The sequence below is a fragment of the Berghia stephanieae genome, chromosome 12 (assembly GCF_034508935.2).
Source record: "Berghia stephanieae isolate SIO BIC M18660-M18661 chromosome 12, UCSD_Bste_1.3, whole genome shotgun sequence".
Taxonomy (NCBI): Eukaryota; Metazoa; Mollusca; class Gastropoda; order Nudibranchia; family Aeolidiidae; genus Berghia; species Berghia stephanieae.
In genome coordinates this window covers 40,670,024-40,677,742 of record NC_088371.1, presented here as the reverse complement: position 1 = coordinate 40,677,742, position 7,719 = coordinate 40,670,024, and positions in this window count along the sequence as shown.

Here is a 7,719-nt window from a genome sequence, read left to right as displayed (position 1 = left end):
TCCTTCTATTTACGGGCGCTGATATGACCTAAATATGTTGCAATCGCCGTAAAACCCTTAAAAACAAAAACCAACAAAACAAAATTCACCCGATAATCGGGAGGCCCGGTTTATCGGGATCGTTTTTTGTTTTCTCTACTTCTTCTTGTATTTGTCCTTTCTTGCTTTGTCTGGCACTGTTTCATACACACTTTAACACACCACGTGCTTGAATGTCAACCTCTCGAAGACCTGAGATGCACATTCCTCCCGCCAAATCCAAGCATAAGTAACACACTTTATAGTCTTCTGGAACAACTACAAAAGACATCTAACTTCTACGTCATGGCACAAGACCGAAGGGCTAGAGCTCAGGTGGTCGCTGGTTCGGATAAGTAAGTAAGTAAGTATACACACTTTAAAAAGATCTTTCTAGACGTAAATGTACTTTTGACCAATGACCCAGTCATTCGTATAGGGAATGAGATTAGCGGAAGAGTAGCGTCCCTTGATTGGACGTCACCTTACAGAGAGAACGTCAATTTGGTTTTGAAGTGTCTCAAGCCGCTTTCACCGGAAGCGAGGACGAGAGACGCATGCGCACAACCAACACGACGTTCTCTCTCTAATAACTTTTCCGCCGGTGACGTCACAGACTATGGGTGACGCCCAATCAAGGGACGCTACTCTTCCGCTAATCTCATTCCCTATATTTCAGTTTTATCACGTATATTATTCCAGTGGGCCATGGTATGTCTCCAATGCAGACGTTCATCAACATAAGTGCCAAAACCAGTCCCTGAGGGACACCGTTCTTTATTATGTATTTTCCTGTCTTTATTCGTATGGATGACTCATAATGAATAAGTTGCAAATTGAATCATAAGATTGCATGACTATTTATTTAGTCTTAGAAGCAGGATGGATGAATGGATGGATGGATGGATTAATGGATGGATGGATGGATGGATTAATGGATGGGCAGATTCTTCAGATTACGGGCCTTTAAAGAGCGAGGATGGATGATTATATTGTGTGACCAGCGTATATTATTTGGACTAGAAAACGAGATGTCATCACTCTAAAACCAAAAGATCAATTTCACAATGTATGGATCCAGTCAGTATTCCGAAAGAGTGGTTTTACACTTCCAGTGATATTGGAACCAGTGTTCTTACATTACGCTATTGTTCCATAGTTAGTTTGTTCAGCAGCCCTACCCCTACCCCTACCCCTACCCTACGCCTTATCCTACCCCTAACCTAACCCTACTCCTACCCCTACTGTAACCCTATTCCTACCCCTAACCTAACGCTATTCCTACCCCTACCCTACCCCTAACCTAACCCCACTCCTACCCCTACCCTAACCCTAACCTTACCCATACCCCTCCCCGACTCCTACCCCTACCCTAACCCTAACCTTACCCATACCCCTCCCCTACTCCTACCCCTACCCTACCCCTACCCCTAACCCTACCCCTAACCCTACCCCTACCCTATCCCTACCCCTACCCCTACCTTACTCATAATCCTACCCCTAACCTAACCCTACTCCTACCCCTACCCTACCCCTAACCTTACCCATACCCCTCCCCTAACCCTACCCCTACCTCAATCCCAACCCCTACCGCTACCCCTACCCCCTAACCATAACCCTATACCTCGCAGTTATTATAACTACTACCTAAAAAGTGATATACACGAGTAATCTGCTTGATAAAAATGTTGGTTGTATGGTAATAATAATAATAGTAGTAATAATAATAATAATAATAATAATAATAATAATAATAATAATCATAATAATAATCATAATAATAATTATAATAATAATAATAATAATAATAATAATAATAATAATAATAATAATAATAATAATAATAATAATAATAATAATAATAATAATAATAATAATAATAATAATAATAATAATAATTAATAATAATAGTAATAATAATAATATATTAGTTATAAAATCATCATCACCATCGTCATCATCATCATCATCATCATCATCATCATCATCATCATCATCATCATTGCCTTTTCACCCTGGGTCAGGGTATAGGCCCCAGACAAACAATTTTCACCCTTATCTATCCCGAACTAACTTTTTCATTTATCTCCTTCCTTGTCTTATCACACATCTCTGTATATCAGATTCTTTAATTCTGTCGTTGCAGAAACTCTTCGGTTGTTCAAGACAAAAAAAAAAAAAAAGGATTTGATTTGTTCGCCTTTGTTTCTGTTTCATGAAAGGGATGTTAACCCTTCGACAACCCCCAATCTGGTGGACCAGGTGACTCAAAAAGGGGGAGTCACACACACACACACACACACACACACACACACACACACACACCATTAGTCGCCTTTTACGAGGCGCTGGCTTGGCGGTGTTAACAAGATATAAAGTTCAGATCAATGTCTTTTTTCCAGACAATGACCCACGATATTCTTGACACCAAGCGGACATCACAAACACAAAGTAAGGCAGAGTGCCACCCACAACAAGGATATTATGCCATACCTTACCGGAGTTCCGTCTTCCTACAGAGGTTGAATGTCATGGAACGCCATTCTTCACGCTCAAGGGCCATTACCTTACCTTACAGGAGTCCCGTCTCTCTACAGAGGTTGAATGTCATGGAACGCCATTCTTCACGCTCAAGGTCATTGCCATACCTTACCGGAGTTCCGTCTTCCTACAGAGGTTGAATGTCATGGAACGCCATTCTTCACGCTCAAGGGTCATTGCCATACCTTACAACAAGATATGAAGTGAATAGAAAAGTGCCAGAAGACAATAGAGAATAAAAATTTTTCGCGGCGGTGGTGGGGTTTGAACCTGCGACCTTATTGGTACGACAACTCCGCCTGGCAGGTGAGAGCGTGGCTCTACCGTGTGAGCTATCCACGAACACAAAAATATTCGTTTCAAACTCAAAGTCATTACTAGATCCCTCTCTCACCCACTTCTTGAGACCGCCGATTCGTTCGTACCACCATCGCGAATAATTTTGACCAGCAGTTAAGCTTAATAGCCAATATTCTCAACACAAACATATAACATAGAAACGATTGAGACATTGAGTATGCTCCGGTGTATGGGGTGAATTTTTAATTCAGAAAAGTGAGTGGAGCAGGCACTTATGTTGATAACAACAAGATATGAAGTGAATAGAAAAGTGCCAGAAGACAATAGAGAATAAAAATTTTTCGCGGCGGTGGTGGGGTTTGAACCTGCGACCTTATTGGTACGACAACTCCGCCTGGCAGGTGAGAGCGTGGCTCTACCGTGTGAGCTATCCACGAACACAAAAATATTCGTTTCAAAACTCAAAGTCATTACTAGATCCCTCTCTCACCCACTTCTTGAGACCGCCGATTCGTTCGTACCACCATCGCGAATAATTTTGACCAGCAGTTAAGCTTAATAGCCAATATTCTCAACACAAACATATAACATAGAAACGATTGAGACATTGAGTATGCTCCGGTGTATGGGGTGAATTTTTAATTCAGAAAAGTGAGTGGAGCAGGCACTTATGTTGATAACAACAAGATATGAAGTGAATAGAAAAGTGCCAGAAGACAATAGAGAATAAAAATTTTTCGTTTGTGTTGAGAATATTGGCTATTAAGCTTAACTGCTGGTCAAAATTATTCGCGATGGTGGTACGAACGAATCGGCGGTCTCAAGAAGTGGGTGAGAGAGGGATCTAGTAATGACTTTGAGTTTGAAACGAATATTTTTGTGTTCGTGGATAGCTCACACGGTAGAGCCACGCTCTCACCTGCCAGGCGGAGTTGTCGTACCAATAAGGTCGCAGGTTCAAACCCCACCACCGCCGCGAAAAATTTTTATTCTCTATTGTCTTCTGGCACTTTTCTATTCACTTCATATCTTGTTGTTATCAACATAAGTGCCTGCTCCACTCACTTTTCTGAATTAAAAATTCACCCCATACACCGGAGCATACTCAATGTCTCAATCGTTTCTATGTTATATGTTTGTGTTGAGAATATTGGCTATTAAGCTTAACTGCTGGTCAAAATTATTCGCGATGGTGGTACGAACGAATCGGCGGTCTCAAGAAGTGGGTGAGAGAGGGATCTAGTAATGACTTTGAGTTTGAAACGAATATTTTTGTGTTCGTGGATAGCTCACACGGTAGAGCCACGCTCTCACCTGCCAGGCGGAGTTGTCGTACCAATAAGGTCGCAGGTTCAAACCCCACCACCGCCGCGAAAAATTTTTATTCTCTATTGTCTTCTGGCACTTTTCTATTCACTTCATATCTTGTTGTTATCAACATAAGTGCCTGCTCCACTCACTTTTCTGAATTAAAAATTTGCCATACCTTACCGGTGTTCAGTCTTCCTACAGAGGTTGAATGTCATGGAACGCCATTCTTCACGCTCAAGGGTCTTTGCCATACCTTACCGGAGTTCCGTCTCCCTACAGAGGTTGAATGTCATGGAACGCCATTCTTCACGCTCAAGGGTCATTGCCATACCTTACCGGAGTTCCGTCTTCCTACAGAGGTTGAATGTCATGGAACGCCATTCTTCACCCTCAAGGGTCATTGCCACACCTTACCGGAGTTCCGTCTTCCTACAGAGGTTGAATGTCATGGAACGCCATTCTTCACGCTCAAGGGTCATTGCCATACCTTACCGGAGTTCCGTCTCCCTACAGAGGTTGAATGTCATGGAACGCCATTCTTCACGCTCAAGGGTCATTGCCATACCTTACCGGAGTTCCGTCTTCCTACAGAGGTTGAATGTCATGGAACACCATTCTTCACGCTCAAGGGTCATTGCCATACTTTACCGGAGTTCCGTCTTCCTACAGAGGTTGAATGTCATGGAACGCCATTCTTCACCCTCAAGGGTCATTGCCATACCTTACCGGAGTTCCGTCTTCCTACAGAGGTTGAATGTCATGGAACGCCATTCTTCACGCTCAAGGGTCATTGCCATACCTTACCGGAGTTCCGTCTCCCTACAGAGGTTGAATGTCATGGAACGCCATTCTTCACGCTCAAGGGCCATTACCTTACCTTACAGGAGTCCCGTCTCCCTACAGAGGTTGAATGTCATGGAACGCCATTCTTCACGCTCAAGGGCCATTACCTTACCTTACAGGAGTTCCGTCTTCCTGCAGAGGTTGAATGTCACTTAACGCCATTCTTCACGCTCAAGGGCCGTGGCCGAGCAGTCGATTCTCTTTTTGCCAGTTGTTGTTGCCTCCACATTTCCTATCCAGGACTTCCTTGGTTTGCCCCGTGCCTTTCTGCCCGCTACTTTTCCTTCTAGCACTGATTTTTGGATGGTGTTGTGTCTCCGACCGTGTCCACAATAAGTCAGTTGTCTCATTTTAACTTCTGCCAACATTTTTCTGGACATTTGGCCTGCATCAATGAGAACCAGAATGTTTATGCATATTATACACTACGATAAAATAAAGACCTCAAGCGCCTAGATGACACACAAGAACTGAGATGCGAAAAGGATTTAGAACACCTGAGATCCATCGCAGCAGACTGTCATCAGTGGAAAGAACTCACTCAACAAATCAGAGAAGCTGCCAAAGCGTCCCAGTCCGAAGATTAGGAGGCGATCGGCAATATTAAGTAAGTGCGGCTATGTGGTCTAGTAGTATAACACTCGCTTTCGGATCGGAAAGTCCTGGGCTCGAGCCTCGCTCGCTTGGCGCATAGTTGAGTCCTTGGAAAAGACTCTTTACTCACATTCTCTCACCGTTCTCAGGTGTGAAATGAGTACCTGGCCGTTAACACCATTGTCCCTGTCCGAAAAGAAAATGTAATGTCGCCTGAACGGCGTCATGTCACGTCCTACATGTTAAGTGTTGCTGTTGACCAGGGACCCCTTGTAAAACTCTTTGAGCACGTTTAGTGGATATTGCTCTATATAAAAGCTCAAGTTTTTAAGTGGGTAATGTGAACAAAAGTTCAATTTTCATCATTTCGATCACTCCGACATTCAGCAATTCAGTTTTGAGACAATGGATGACGTAGTTCGTGGCTGTTTGTGGTCGTGTGGTATGATACTACACTCGCCTTTATTCCGACAGGTAGGTATTGGGTTCAAGTCTCGCACTGAGCAGCGCAAAATTGAGTCCTTGAAAAAGGCTCTGTCTTTACATTTTTTACGTACTCAGGTATGAATATGGGGGCAGCGGATGTCAGAAAATAAAACCCAAAACAAAACAATCTTAACTTCACCCGAGATCGATCTCGGCCCTTTTGCATGTGAAGCCAGTGCTCTACCAACTGAGCTATCGGGACCCCCAGGATCCATTATATAGAATGCTAAATATAAAAACTACAACACTGGCGATGTCATCATCATCATCATCATTGCCTTTTTCACCCTGGGTCAGGGTATAGGCCACAGACAAACAGTTTCCATCCTTCTCTATCCTGAGCCAACTTTTTTATCTCATTCCAGGTCTTACCACTTCTCTGTATATCAGCTTCTTTAATTCTTCTCCATGTTCCTCGTGGCCTTCCCCTTGATCTTCTGCCCTGAGGGTTCCAGTCCAATACTTTCTTTGTTATAGTTGAGTCATTCTTTCTAAGCGTGTGTCCAATCCACCTCCATCGTCTTCTTCCTATTTCCTCTCCCACTGGTTTCTGCTGTGTTCTTTTCCATACTTCTTCATTTTTTATTCTATCCATCCATTTTATTCTGAGGAGCTTACGCATGCACCTGTTTACAAAAATCTGTACCCTCCTTATACATGCCTGTGATGCGTTCCAAGTTTCACATCCATACAGTAGGACAGACTTCACGTTTGAGTTGAAAAGTCTTAGTTTTAGTTGAAGGGAGATATCTTTAGTTCTCCAAACTCTGTTCAAAGATGTGAATGCAGCCTGTGCCTTTCCTATTCGTGCTTTCACCTCTGCTTCCGTGCCTCCATCCTTGTCAATTATACTTCCGAGATAGCAGAAAGTGTCTATATCTTCGAGTTCCTGATCTTTTACTTTGATCTGCTCCCTTTGACGCGTACCTATCCTCAAGACCTTTGACTTTGCAGGGTGAATTCTTAGACCAATTGATTCCGAGAGGCTGTTTATAATTGTGGTTTTTGCTTGCATCTGGTCCTGGGTGTGGGACAGAAGAGCCAGATCATCTGCAAAATCCAGATCATCCAACTGTGTCCAGGATGTCCACTGTATCCCATTTCTTCACCCTTTGGAGGTTTCCTTCATTAGCCAATCAATGGCAAGGATGAACAGGAATGGAGAGAGCAAGCATCCCTGCTTGACTGGCGATGTAGATGAGAAATATTTATCTTCTTCTTCTTCTTCCTCTTCTTCTTCTTCTTCTTCTTCTTCTTCTTCTTCTTCTTCTTCTTCTTCTTCTTCTTCTTCTTCTTCTTCTTCTTCTTCTTCTTCTTCTTCTTCTTCTTCTTCTTCTTCTTCTTCTTCTTCTTCTTTTTCTTCTTTTTTAAAAATTTATTTATAACTAATATTATCTTTATTAAATAAAGACAAACTTACCCCTGTCCGTGCCCAGGCATTCTATGAAGGAATATGGAGATAATCCGTCAAACAAACACGTCTTATGTCTACAGGAATCACCCAGGCTGTCCAAAGTGAGCAAATTGGGGGCGGGGTGGGGGGGGGGGGTCATGATAATCCTGCCCCAAGGAAAACATACGAAGGTGACTGTAGCGAGGTCGGCTCGAACCCGTGACCTTCCTGGT